Below are 15,064 nucleotides of genomic sequence, written 5' to 3'. Positions count from 1 at the left end.
AAATGGGTAAGAAAAGGTACGAATGCCCAACCATACATGATCCTAACAGGGAGCGGAGGTGTTTGGCTGCGACAAGGTGTGTATGTCCACCCATAATTAATGAAAAGCGGGCAACAAGTAGGTTTGAATACCCATCATCAAAAGCAGGAGTGGATGTGTTCGGCTACAAGAAGGTTTGAATGTCTGACCATAGTTTGTAAAAAGCGGGTAAGAAAAGGTTCGAATGCCCGAACATACACCATCAAAGGAGGGAGCGGAGGTGTTCCGCTGTAAGAAGGTGTGAATGTCCAACCATAGTTGGCAAAAAGCAGGTAAGAAAAGGTTAAAATACCCGATTGTACACAATCAATAGCGGGAGCAGAGTTGTTCCGCTACTAAAAGGTGTGAAAGTCCGACCATGAATTGTAAAAAGCGGGTAAGAAAAGGTGCGAATGCCCGACAATGTATGATCAAAAGAGGGAGCGGAGGTTTTCGGCTGAAAGAAGGTCTGAATGTCCATCCATAATTTGTAAAAATCGGGGAAGAAAAGGCTCGAAAGCCCGACTATACACCATCAACAGCTGGAGCGGAGGTGTTCAGCTGCAAGACGGTCTGAATGTCCATCAATAATTGCTAGAAAACATGAAAGAAAATTTTCAAATATCAAACTGCACATGATCATAAGCAGGAGAGGAGGTGTTCAGCTGCAAGAAGGTGTGAATGTCTACCCATAATTACTGAAAAATGGGTAAGAGAAGGTGCGAATGCCTAACCATACATCATCAAAAGAGGGAGCGGAGGTGTTCCGCTGTAAGACGGTGTGAATGTCCGACCATAGATGGTAAAAAGCGGGTAAGAAAAGGTTAAATTACCCGACTGTACACAATCAAAAGAGGGAGCGGAGTTGTTCAGCTAAGAGAAGGTGTGAAAGTCCGACCTTGGTTTGTAAAAAGCGGGTAAGAAAAGGTTCGTATGCCCGAATATACACCATCAAAAGCGGAAGCGGAGGTGTTCGGCTGCAAGATATTGTGAACGTCCGACCAAAGTTTGTAAAAAGCAGTTAAGAAAAGGTTCGAATATCTAACCAAACATAAGAATGAGTCTTTTACGCTGTAGAATGCCCGACTATAGACCATCAAATGCGGGAGCGGAGGTGTTCGGCTCTGAGTAGGTGTGAATGTCCGACCATAATTGCTGAAGAATGTGTTAGAAAAGGTAAGAATGCTGGACCATACATCATCAAAAGCGGTAGTGGTGGTGTTCGGCTGCAAAAAGGTGTGACTGTTCGACTAAAGTTTGTAAAAAGTGGGTAAGACAAGGTGCGAATGCCTGACAATGTATGATCAAAAGCGGGAGCGGAGGTGTTCAGCTGCAAGAAGGTCTACATGTCCATCAATAATTGCTAGAAAACATGAAAGAAACTTTTTGAAAATCAAACCGCACATGATCATAAGTGGGATAGGAGGTGTTCAGCTGCAAGGTGTGAATGTCCACCCATAATTCCTGAAAAATGGGCAAAAAAAAGGTGTGAATGCCCAACCATACATCATCAAAAGCAGGAGTGGAAGTGTTCGGCTACAAGAAGGTGTGAACGTCCAAACAAAATATGTAAAAAGAAGTTAAGAAAAGGTTCGAATATCCAACCAAACATAATCAAAAGCAGGAGCAGAGCTGTTCGACTGCAAGTAGGTGTGAATGTCAGATCATAATTTGCAAAAAGCTGATGAGAAAGGGTGAGAATGCCCGACTATACATCATCAAATGCGGGAGCGGAGTTGTTCGGCTGTGAGTAGGTGTGAATCTCCGACCATAATTGCTGAAAAATGTGTTAGAAAAGGTAAAAATGCCGGTCCATACATCATCAAAAGCGAGAGAGGTTGTGTTCGGCTGCAAGTAGGTGTGAATGTCCAGCCATAATTACTCACAAACGGGTAAGAAAAGGTAGTATTGCCAGACCATATATGATCAAAACAGGGAGCGGATGTGGTTCAGCTGCAAGAAGGTTTGAATGTCAAACTAAAGTTCAAATATATGAACAAAAGCGGGAGGAGAGGTCTTCGGATGAAAGTGGTTGAAAATTTCCAACCATAATGTATAAAATGCGGTGAAAAAAAAGGTGTGATAGAACACTAAAAGGTGGAGCGGAAGTGTTCGACTGCAAGAAGGTGTGAATGTCCGACTATATTTGGTGAAAAGCAGGTGAAGCAAGGTCTGAATGCCCAACCTTACATCATCAAAAGCGAGATCAGAGTTGTTTGGCTGCAAGAAGGCCATAGTTTGCCAAAAGCGGGTAAGGTGCGAATGTCCGACTAAATATCAACAAAATTTGGGGCGGAGGTTTTCGGATGCAAGTGGGTGTGAATATCCCACCATACAAGTATGGTGGAGAGGAAGCTGTGAATAGCCGACCATAGTTTGGAAAAAGCGGGTAAGAAAAGGTTTGAATGCCCGAACATACACCATCAAAAGAGGGAGCGGAGGTGTTCCGCTGTACGAAGGTGTGAATGTCCGACCATACTTGGTAAAAAGCGGGTAAGAAAAGGTTAAAATACCCTACTGTACACAATCAATAGCGGGAGCGGAGTTGTTCGGCTACAAGAAGGTGTGAAAGTCCGACCATGGTTTGTAAAAAGCGGGTAAGAAAAGGTTCGAATATCCAACCAAACATTATCAAAAGCGGGAGCAGAGTTGTTCGACTGCAAGTAGGTGTGAATGTCCAGCCATAATTACTCACAAACGGGGGAAGAAAAGGTAGTATTGCCAGACCATACATGATCAAAACAGGGAGCGGAGGTTCAGCTGCAAGGTGTGAATGTCTGACTATAGTTTGTAAAAAGCGGGTAAGACAAGGTGCGAATGCCCGACAATGTATGATCAAAAGAGAGAGCGGAGGTGTTCGGCTGCAAGGTCTGAATGTCCAACCATAATTTGTAAAAACCGGGTAAGAAAAGGCTCGAAAGCCCGACTATACATCATCAAAAGCGGGAGCGGAGGTGTTCAGCTGCAAGAAGGTGTGAATGTTCGACTAAAGTTTGTAAAAAGCTGGTAAGACAAGGAGCGATGTCCCGACGTTGTATGATCAAAAGCGGGAGCGGAGGTGTCCAGCTGTGAGTAGGTGTGAATGTCCGACCATAATTGCTGAAAAATGTGTTAGAAAAGGTAAGAATACTGGACCATACATCATCAAAAGCAGGAGAGGTGGTGTTCGGCTGCAAGAAGGTGTGAAAGTCCGACAATTGTTTGTAAAAAGCGGGTAATAAAAGGTTCGAATGCCCGAATATACATCATCAAAAGCGGAAGCGGTGTTCGGATGCAAGAAGGTGTGAACGTCCGACCAAAGTTTGTAAAAAGCAGTGAAAAGCGAGAAAAAGCATTTTGTGAATTCTGCATGATTTGGGATTTTGCTTATAAAATGCATTACTTCACTCAAACTATGTTAAAACTGATTTGTCCGTCATATTTACCATGTCTAGAAATATTTAAACAAAAAAACAACGTTGTACTTTGCAGTAAAAGAAAGAGCAAATCTAAAGTTTCAGGAATCCGAGTAAAAGCCTGCTTTCATGAGTTCTGCACGATTTCGGATTTTGCTATAAAACGAATTGCTTTGCTCAAACCAAGTTAAAACTGCTTTGTCCTTCCATATTCATCAATGTCTAGATCGACTTCAACAAAGAAAAACATTGGACTTTGCAGTAGAAGAAGTTGAAATCCATCTACACATTGATAAATATGAAGGACAAAGCAGTTCCCACTTGCCCATAAGAAAATAAGCTTATTCTCGGATTCCTGATCCTTCAGTGTTGCTCTTTCTTCTACTGCAAAATATGATAAATAATATAAATATGAAGGAAAAAGCAGTTTTAACTTGGTTTGAGTGAATGAATTCATTTTATACATAAAATCCGAAATCGTGCAGAACTCATGAAAATAAGTTTATTCTCGGATTCCTAAAACTTTTGATTGGCTCTTTCTTTTACTGCAAAGTACAACGTTGTTTTTTTTGTTTAAATCTATCGAGACATTGATAAATATGAAGGTAAAAGCCGTTTTAACATAGTTTGAGTGAAGGAATTGATTTTATAGATAAAATCCCAAATCATGCAGAACTCCTCAAAAGGGGCGTATGGCTTAATCACAAGTGTGGTTCTTTCTCATTCAGGGTAGTATGAGGAAGTTTATGCTTGAAATATATGTAGAAATGGGTACATATGAAGGACAAAGCAGTGTTAACTTAGTTTGAGTGAAGGAATTCATTTTATACATAAAATCCCAAATCATGCAGAACGTATGAAAAGAAGCTTATTCTCGGATTCCTGATCCTTCAGTTTTGCTCTTTCTTCTACTGCAAAATACAATGTTGTTCTTTGTTGAAGTCGATCTAGACATTGATAAATATGAAGGAAAAAGCAGTTTTAACTTGGTTTGAGTGAATGAATTCATTTTATACATAAAATCCGAAATCGTGCAGAACTCATGAAAATAAGCTTATTCTCGGATTCCTAAAACTTTTGATTTGCTCTTTCTTTTATTGCAAAGTACAACGTTGTTTTTTTGTTTAAATCTATCGAGACATTGATAAATATGAAGGTAAAAGCCGTTTTAACATAGTTTGAGTGAAGGAATTAATTTTATAGATAAAATCCCAAATCATGCAGAACTCCTCAAAAGGGAGGTATGGCTTAATCACAAGTGTGGCTCTTTCTCATTCAGGGTAGTATGAGGAAGTTTATGCTTGAAATATATGTAGAAATGGGTACATATGAAGGACAAAGCAGTGTTAACTTAGTTTGCGTGAAGAAATTCATTTTATACATAAAATCCGAAATCGTGCAGAACTCATGAAAATAAGCTTATTCTCGGATTCCTAAAACTTTTGATTTGCACTTTCTTTTACTGCAAAGTACAACGTTGTTTTTTGTTGAAATCTATCGAGACATTGATAAATACCAGCCGAAACTCTGCTGCCGCTTTTGATAATTTATGGTTGGGCATTCTTACCTTTTCTTACCCGCTTTTTACAAATTATGATCTTACATTCACACCTACTTGCAGTCGAACACCTTCTCATCCACTTATGATCATGTGCGGTTGGGCTTTCGCACCTTTTCTTACCCATTTTTCAGTAATTATGGGTGGACATTCAGACCTTCTTGCAGCCGAAAACCTCCACTCCTCTTTTGATCATACATTGTCGGGCATTCACACCTTGTCTTACCCGCTTTTTACAAACTTTAGTCGGACATTCAAACCTTCTTGCAGCTGAACCACCTCCACTCCCTGTTTTGATCATATATGGTCTGGCAATAGTACCTTTTCTTACCCGTTTGTGAGTAATTATGGCTGGACATTCACACCTTCTTGCAGCCAAACACAACCTCTCCCGCTTTTGATGATATATGGTCCGGCATTCTTACCTTTTCTAACACATTTTTCAGCAATTATGGTCGGACATTCACACCTACTCACAGACGAACACCTCCGCTCCCACATTTGATAGTGTATAGTCGGGCATTCTCACCCTTTCTCATCAGCTTTTTGCAAATTATGATCTGATATTCACACCTACTTGCAGTCGAACAGCTCTGCTCCCGCTTTTGATTATGTTTGGTTGGATATTCGAACATTTTCTTAATGCTTTTTACAAACTTTGGTCGGACGTTCACACCGTCTTGCAGCCGAACACCTCCGCTTCCGCTTTTGATGGTGTATAGTCGGGCTTTCGAGCCTTTTCTTACCCACCTATTACTTACTATGGTTGGACATTCAAACCTTCTTGTAGCCGAACACATCCGCTGCTGCTTTTGATGATGTATGATTTGGCATTCGCACCTTTTCTTACCCATTTTTCAGTAATTATTGGTCGGACATTCAGACCTTCTTGCACCTGAACACCTCTGCTCCCGCTTTTGATGGTGTATAGTCGGGCTTTCGAGCCTTTTCTTCCCCGATTTTTACAAATTATGGTTGGACATTCAGACCTTGCAGCCGAAAACCTCCGCTCCCTCTTTTGATCATACATTGTCGGGCATTCGCCCCTTGTCTTACACGGTTTTTACAAACTTTAGTCAGACATTCACACCTTGCAGCTGAACCACCTCCATTTGATCATGTGTGGTCTGGAAATACTACCTTTTCTTCCCCCGTTTGTGAGTAATTATGGCTGGACATTCACACCTACTTGCAGCCGAAAAACCACCTCTCCCGCTTTTGATGATGTATTGTCTGGCATTCTAGTCTTTTCTATCACATTTTTCAGCAATTATGATCTGACATTCACACCTACTTGCAGTCGAACAGCTCTGCTCCCGCTTTTGATTATGTTCGGTTGGATATTCAAACCTTTTCTTAACTGCTTTTTACAAACTTTGGTCGGACTTTCACACCTTCTTGCAGCCGAACACCCCCGCTTCCGCTTTTGATGGTATATATTCGGGTATTCGAACCTTCTCTTACCCGCTTTTTACAAACCATGGTTGGACTTTCATACCTTCTTGTAGCTCAACAACTCCACTCCTGCTTTTGATGATTTATGGTTGGACATTCGCATCTTTTCCTACCCATTTTTCAGTAATTATAGTTGGATATTCACATCTTCTTGCAGCTGAACACCTCCTCTCCCGCTAATGATCATGTAAGGTTTGATTTTCGAAAATTTTCTTTCATGTTTTAAAGCAATTATTAATGGACATTCACACCTACTTGCAGCTGAACACCACCTCTCCCGCTTTTGATGATGTATGGACCGGCATTCTTACCTTTTCTAACACATTTTTCAGCAATTATGGTTGGAGAATCACACCTACTCACAGCCGAACAACTCCGCTACCGCATTTGATGGTGTATAGTCGGGATTTCTCACCCTTTCTCATCAGCTTTTTGCAAATTATTCTCTGACATTCACACCTACTTGCAGTCGAACAGCTCTGCTCCCGCTTTTGATTATGTTTGGTTAGATATTCGAACCTTTTCTTAACTGCTTTTTTACAAACTTTGGTCGGACGTTCACACCTTCTTGCAGCCGAACACCTACACTTCCGGTTTTGATAGTGTATATTCGGGCATACGAACCTTTTCTTACCCGCCCTTTTACAAACCATGGTCGGACTTTCACACCTTCTCTTAGCTGAACAACTCCGCTCCCTCTTTTGATTGTGTACAGTCGGGTATTTTAACCTTTTCTTACCCGCTTTTTACCAACTATGATCGGACATTCACACCGTCTTACAGCGGAACACCTCCGCTCCCTCTTTTGATTGTGTATGTTCGGGCATTCGAACATTTTCTTACCCGCTTTTTACAAACCAGGGTCGGACTTTCACACCTTTTAGTAGCCGAACAACTCCGCTCCCGCTATTGATTGTGTACAGTCGGGTATTTTAACCTTTTCTTACCCGCTTTTTACCAACTATGGTCGGACATTCACACCGTCTTACAGCGGAACACCTCCTCTCCCGCTTATTATCATGTACGGTTTGATATTCGAAAATTTACTTTCTTGTTTTAAAGCAATTATTGATGGACATTCAAACCTTCTTTTTGATGGTTTATAGTCGGGCTTTCGAGCCTTTTCTTCCCGGTTTTTACAAACCATGGTCGGACTTTCACACCTTCTTGTAGCCGAACAACTCCGCTCCCGCTATTGATTGTGTAAAGTCGGGTATTTTAACCTTTTCTTACCCGCTTTTTACCAACTATGGTTGGACATTCACACCGTCTTACAGCGGAACACCTCTGCTCCCGCTTTTGATGGTGTATAGTCGGGCATTCGAACCTTTTCTTACCCGCTTTTTACAAACTATGGTGGGACATTCAAACCTTATTGTATCCGAAAACCTCCGCTCTCTCTTTTGATCATACATTGTCGGACATTCGCACCTTTTCTTACCCGCTTTTTACAAACCATGGTCGGACTTTCACACCTTCTTGTAGCCGAACACATCCGCTCCCGCTATTGATTGTGTACAGTCGGGTATTTTAACCTTTTCTTACCCGCTTTTTACCAACTATGGTCGGACATTCACAGCTTCCTCTCCACCATACTTGTATGGTTGGATATTCACACCCACTTGCATCCGAAGACCTCTGCCCCAAATTTTGTTGATATTTAGTCAGACATTCGCACCTTACCCGCTTTTGGCAAACTATGGCCTTCTTGCAGCCAAACACCTCTGATCTCGCTTTTGATGATGTAAGGTTTGGCATTCAGACCTTGCTTCAACTGCTTTTCACCAAATATAGTCGGACATTCACACCTTCTTGCAGCCGAACACTTCCGCTCCACCTTTTAGTGTTCTATCACACCTTTTTTTCACCGCATTTTATACATTATGGTCGGAAATTTTCAACCACTCTCATCCGAAGACCTCTCCTCCCGCTTTCTTTAATATATTTGAACTTTAGTCGGACATTCAAACCTTCTTGCAGCTGAACCACCTCCGCTTCCTGTTTTGATCATATATGGTCTGGCAATACTACCTTTTCTTACCCGTTTGTGAGTAATTATGGCTGGACATTCACACCTACTTGCAGCTGAACACAACCTCTCTCGCTTTTGATGATGTATGGACCGGCATTTTTACCTTTTCTAACACATTTTTCAGCAATTATGGTCGGAGATTCACACCTACTCACAGCCGAACAACTCCGCTCCCGCATTTGATGATGTATAGTCGGGCATTCTCACCCTTTCTCATCAGCTTTTTGCAAATTATGATCTGACATTCACACCTACTTGCAGTCGAAAAGCTCTGCTCCCGCTTTTGATTATGTTTGGTTGGATATTCGAACCTTTTCTTAACTTCTTTTTACATATTTTGGTTGGACGTTCACACCTTCTTGTAGCCGAACACTTCCACTCCTGCTTTTAATGATGTATGGTTGGGCATTCACACCTTTTTTTTGCCCATTTTTCAGGAATTATGGGTGGACATTCACACCTTGCAGCTGAACACCTCCTATCCCACTTATGATCATGTGCGGTTTGATTTTCAAAAAGTTTCTTTCATGTTTTCTAGCAATTATTGATGGACATGTAGACCTTCTTGCAGCTGAACACCTCCGCTCCCGCTTTTGATCATACATTGTCAGGCATTCGCACCTTGTCTTACCCACTTTTTACAAACTTTAGTCGAACAGTCACACCTACTTGCAGCCGAACACAACCTCTCTCGCTTTTGATGATGTATGGACCGGCATTTTTACCTTTTCTAACACATTTTTCAGCAATTATGGTCGGAGATTCACACCTACTCACAGCCGAACAACTCCGCTCCCGCATTTGATGGTGTATAGTCGGGCATTCTCACCCTTTCTCATCAGCTTTTTGCAAATTATGATCTGACATTCACAGCTACTTGCAGTCGAACAGCTCTGCTCCCGCTTTTGATTATGTTTGGTTGGATATTCGAACCTTTTCTTAACTGCTTTTTACAAACTTTGGTTGGACGTTCACACCTTCTTGTAGCCGAACACATGCACTCCTGCTTTTGATGATGTATGGTTGGGCATTCGCACCTTTTTTTTACCCATTTTTCAGGGATTATGGGTGGACATTCACACCTTCTTGCAGCTGAACACCTCCTCTCCCACTTATGATCATGTGTGGTTTGATTTTCGAAAATTTTCTTTCATGTTTTCTAGCAATTATTGATGGACATTTAGACCTTCTTGCAGCTGAACACCACCTCTCCCGATTTTGATTATGTATGGACCGGCATTTTTACCTTTTCTAACACATTTTTCAGCAATTATGGTTGGAGATTCACACCTACTCACAGCCGAACAACTCCGATACCGCATTTGATGGTGTATAGTCGGGCATTCTCACCCTTTCTCATCAGCTTTTTGCAAATTATGATCTGACATTCACACCTACTTCCAGTTGAACAGCTCTGCTCCCGCTTTTGATTATGTTTGGTTAGATATTCGAACCTTTTCTTAACTGCTTTTTACAAACTTTGGTCGGACGTTCACAATATCTTGCAGCCGAACACCTCCGCTTCCGCTTTTGATGGTGTATATTCGGGCATACGAACCTTTTCTTACCCGCTTTTTACAAACCAAGGTCGGACTTTCACACCTTCTCTTAGCTGAACAACTCCGATCCCTCTTTTGATTGTGTACAGTCGGGTAATTTAACCTTTTCTTACCCGCTTTTTACCATCTATGGTCGGACATTCACACCGTCTTACAGCGGAACACCTCCGCTCCCTCTTTTGATGATGTATGGTTAGGCATTCGCACCTTTTCTTACCCATTTTTCAGTAATTATGGGTAGACATTCACACCTTCTTGCAGCTGAACACCTCCTCTCCCACTTATGATCATGTGTGGTTTGATTTTCGAAAATTTTCTTTCATGTTTTCTAGCAATTATTGATGGACATTTAGACCGTCTTGCAGCTGAACACCTCCGCTCCCACTTTTGATGGTGTATAGTCGGGCTTTCGAGCCTTTTCTTCCCCGGTTTTTACAAATTATGGTTGGACATTCAGACCTTCTTGCAGCCGAAAACCTGCACTCCCTCTTTTGATCATACATTGTCGGGCATTCGCACCTTTTCTTACCCGCTTTTTACAAACCATGGTCGGACTTTCACACCTTTTAGTAGCCGAACAACTCCGCTCCCGCTATTGATTGTGTACAGTCGGGTATTTTAACCTTTTCTTACCCGCTTTTTACCAACTATGGTTGGACATTCACACCTTCTTACAGCAGAACACCTCCGCTCCCTGTTTTGATTATGTATGGTTTGACATTCGCACCTTCTCTCACCCGCCTTTTACTATGGTCGGCCATTCACAGCTTCCTCTCCACCATACTTGTATGGTGGGATATTCACACCCACTTGCATCCGAAGACCTCCGCCCCCACTTTTGTTGATATTTAGTCGGTCATTCGCACCTTACCCGCTTTTGGCAAACTATGGCCTTCTTGCAGCCAAACACCTCTGATCTCGCTTTTGATGATGTAAGGTTGGGCATTCAGACCTTGCTTCACCTGCTTTTCACCAAATATAGTCGGACATTCACACCTTCTTGCAGCCGAACACTTCCGCTTTTAGTGTTCTATGAGGCATTCACATATTTTTTTTCACCGTATTTTATAGATTATGGTTGGAAATTCTCACCCACTCTCATCCGAAGACCTCTCCTCCCGCTTTTGTTAATATATAGTCGAACCTTTTCTTACCCGCTTTTTACAAATTATGGTCGAACATTCACACCTACTTGCAGCTGAATACTTCCGCTCCACCTTTTAGGTATGTATGGTTGGCATTTGCACCTCTTTTTATACTGATTGCTGAAGATTAAGTTGTTCTTTCTCAAACTACAAATTTTTTTTAATTGTTGAAACTTGATTTGAAGTGGATAAATAAGGAGGACAAACAGTTTTAAGTCAGGCTGATAGAAGGAATTAATTTTTTAGCAAAATCTGTATTTCGTCATATGTCGAGAGATGCTTATTGCTGAAGAAGTTCTTTCTCATTCTACAAAGTACAACGTTGTTTATCGTTGAAACTTGATTAGACATGAATAAATATGAAGGACAAGGCAGTCTTAACTTGGTTAGAGTTAATAAATTCGTTTTATAGGAGAATCCGAATTCGTTCATAATTCATAAAATAGAGCTTATTTTCGGATTCCTGAAGAATGAGTCTGGTTCTTTCTCATAATACAAAGTTTGTTGTTTATTGTTGAAACTTCATCAGAAGTGAAGAAATAAATGAATGCCTATCAACAAATGTGGGATCTAAACTCTAGTGCTTCCTCTAAAATAATTTCCTTTCTCAATTTAGAAATGTGTGTGTGTAAGTCACAACACCCGTGACACCAAAACGGCTTTCTTTTCTCTACACTCTGCACTATGAGCACACACACCAAATCAGAAAGGCTTTTTTCTCTCTTTTCTACACTATGGACTGTGGGGACACAAAACCGCTCTCTCTCTCTTTTTTTTTTTATCGTGTGCCAGGGCGTTGTCTCACGTATTAGATTATGCTTAAGATACGAATGGGTTTATCAGTCACATCAGAATCCATACATACTGATCCTCCCGTAATAAAATGGTCGGATCTTATCAAACACACTTTGTTTCTTGTGACAATCAAGTCAGCGAAACAGCGTATACACGTCAAGACACTGAATCAAGTTTGCCACAAGAACTCATAAGTTTGGCAGTATTGCTCTGCCGTCAGCAATCATACACCCATTTTATTTTCGTGAGACATGTGCAAGCACCTGTTCATCTACTGTTCTATCACTATGAATTAGTGATCTATTATCAATAAGGATACTTCTACTATCAAAGTATGTCCGGACTTCTTATGTTGTCAGTTGCTATATATGAATAAGTGGATAGCTACTGACAAGCATTAAGCATGTCACACAGCCCAAACATATAACATTTCAGGACACACCACACAGTTAACAACCACAGTGAAGCGTGTCAAAGCCCAAACATGTAACATTCAACAGGACACTTACACAACACATTCAAATCAAACAGTCAGACAACATACAAGAACATATACCCAAGCCGGCATTGCTCCCTGCCTATTTTCGTACAGCACACTATGTGTGCGCACACCTTTATTCACAAACTCTTCAACTTATACTCTTTTACCGAAGCTGCTACAGCTCGATTGGCCGAATACCCTTTGATCCTATTTCGGTGAATTTGACATCTGCCTTACATATAACAGATTAGCGGTTTAGCAGTTTTAATTTAGTTTGAGTGAAGGAATTCATTTTATAGCAAAATCCGAAATCGTGAAGAACTCATGAAAGTAAGCTTATTCTCGGATTCCTGAAACTTTAGATTTGCTCTTTCTTTTACTGCAAAGTACAACGTTGTTTTTTTTTGTTTAAATCTTTCTAGACATGGTAAATATTAAGGACAAAGCAGTTTTCACATAGTTTGAGTGAAGGAATTCATTTTATAGATAAAATCCCAAGAGTCTGCTGAGAAAAGAGAGTGAATGCGAAGTAGACTTTAACACGGCTATGGGAGCGAGCCGAGTGTGGGCTAACCGGGAGAATTGCTTGAAAGAAACACGACACCGAATGAGCGATCAGAACAAAGCCTCAATACGGGATTCTTGTGGTGTTTTTGTTGCTGCCTTGTCTTTTGCACAGAGTAAAAGACAAGGCAGCCATCGAATAGGGCCCGATTGTTCCTAGTTGGTCAGCCGAGGAGCAAGGGGGGGGGGGGAGCAAGCGTCTCAACCAAGCAAAGCTCACCATGGGGAAGGTGGCTATGCCAACTAGCCTGATGCCCTGCTCCCGCAGTGACGGATAATCGTACTCTGGTTTCTCTTCATAACGTACAAGTCTTTCGCCTTTTACTAAAGATTTCTGTGGAGAGCAGCACTAATGAGTTGTTTCTATTTTTGGCAGGCTTTACCTTTGCGGGTGAAGCCCTTTCTGTCTGTGCAAAAGAAATCTTCTTACTGTGCAGAGTGACTTCTCTGAGTAGAGTCGCCTTACTTGTTGCGACTGTGCCGATGTTCGAAGCTGGAGTGCAAAGTTGTTGCTTGAATGGTGCTTGCTGGAGCGTGCGGGAGTGCAAAGTTATACCATTTAAAAGGGCTGAAGAGTGCTCAGTGCAGCGGGTGGGCGACACTCTGGCCACCTTGAAAACCGAGGTTACATCCACTACCAGGGGCAGCCCAAGTTCTGCCGCAAGTGTGGTGAGCATGGGCACCTGGTTGAGGCTTGTACCAAGGTGTTATGTGGGAAGAGCAGAGAAATTGGGCAAACTTTTGGAGAGTGTCCAAATGGCAGGAAATGTAATCTCTGTGGAGAATTAAATCACCTCTTCAGAGATTGCCCTAAATCTTTTGCCAACAAATTAAAGACGGTAAAGCCACAGTCAAGCCAACAAAGAGAAGGACCAAAGGTGGCAGTTGGTGAACAAAGTGAAGAGGTTGACCCAATAAATTCAAACTTCCCGCCAAAAGCTTGGATTGGAAGTGAGGAGCAAAAAGGGGAGGGGCCTGTAGAGGCCTCACCACTCAGTGTTGAAGTCTGTGAGAATTCACAGGCAGAGGGTGGAGCTACGCTAAATGAGGAGGAAGAGCAGACAGGTGAGTCTAGTGAAGATACTCACCTCCCCGAAGGTCAACAGCCGAAGAGGACGGCATCTGAGCCTCTGATTCCCCAGTGGTATCAGAGAAGAGGGGAAGGGTTAGGTCCCTTTCAGACAGTTCTTCAGTGGAAGAACCTAGAGTCTTCCCCTCCGACTCACCAAATGAGGTCTCCTTTTTAACTTCAGCTCTGCAATCAACCCCCAGGGACTCAAAGTTAAATGCAACATTGCGTCAGAGGCCAACACCGAGAGTCCGAAAAGGAAATATAGATCACCCTACTCACTTTTCACCTAAAGAAATGAAGGAAGAGCTAGTTTCCCAAGAAATAACCTGTGTGTAATTTGTTTTGATAACTTAGAAAAACGAAAATGACATACCTACTTTCCTTTATGCTTTTAATGGTTCTCACCTTCTCAACACTAAATGTGAGAAGTGTGAAATCAAAGACAAGAGCCCAGAGTATTTTATCCTTCTTAGACTCCATAAAATCAGATGTGTTTTTAATACAAGAATGTGGACTACCTTTTTTAAAAAAACATAGACAATGGGAGGAAATGTGGCCCCATTTATCGATATGGAGTGGCTCAAATCAAAATAAAAATGATGGTGTGGCCATTCTAATTAAAAATCCGCATGTTCTGGTGAAAGGTAGCACAGTGGTGAGAGACGGACGGGCACTTTTAGCACACTTGAATTTTATGGGGCAAGACTTTAACCTCTTAAATATTTATGGTTTCAATGGAAAAAATGAAAGGTATGACCTTTTAGAAGATATACAGCTTTACATGCTAGGGCAAGTACCTTTAGTTGTAGGAGGGGATTTTAACTGTATCTTGAGCAGGAAAGATAGAAAAAGAGCAGGGGTAGATTTTAAAGTGGATAAGACTTCGATTTTACTTCAGGGCATATGCAGGGATTTTAAGCTTACTGACTGTTTTAAAACCATGCATCCCAGAGAGGAGGGCTTCACCTGGTTTAGTCATGATGGCACCAG

At 41.6% G+C, this 15,064-nt stretch overlaps 1 non-coding gene across 1 annotated transcript; it reads left to right on the top strand.

Moving 5' to 3' along the window:
• Window positions 1-13,282: 13,282 nt before the first annotated feature.
• LOC140317254 (U5 spliceosomal RNA) lies at window positions 13,283-13,396 on the top strand. Its single transcript, XR_011917584.1, has one exon. It is a non-coding gene; the product is annotated as a U5 spliceosomal RNA (small nuclear RNA).
• The last annotated feature ends 1,668 nt before the right edge of the window (window positions 13,397-15,064 follow it).

The sequence above is a fragment of the Leuresthes tenuis genome, unplaced genomic scaffold (genome assembly GCF_036924035.1).
Source record: "Leuresthes tenuis unplaced genomic scaffold, fLeuTen1.0.hap1 SCAF_10, whole genome shotgun sequence".
NCBI classification, from domain to species: Eukaryota; Metazoa; Chordata; class Actinopteri; order Atheriniformes; family Atherinopsidae; genus Leuresthes; species Leuresthes tenuis.
This window is presented reverse-complemented; position numbering and strand designations above follow the sequence as displayed.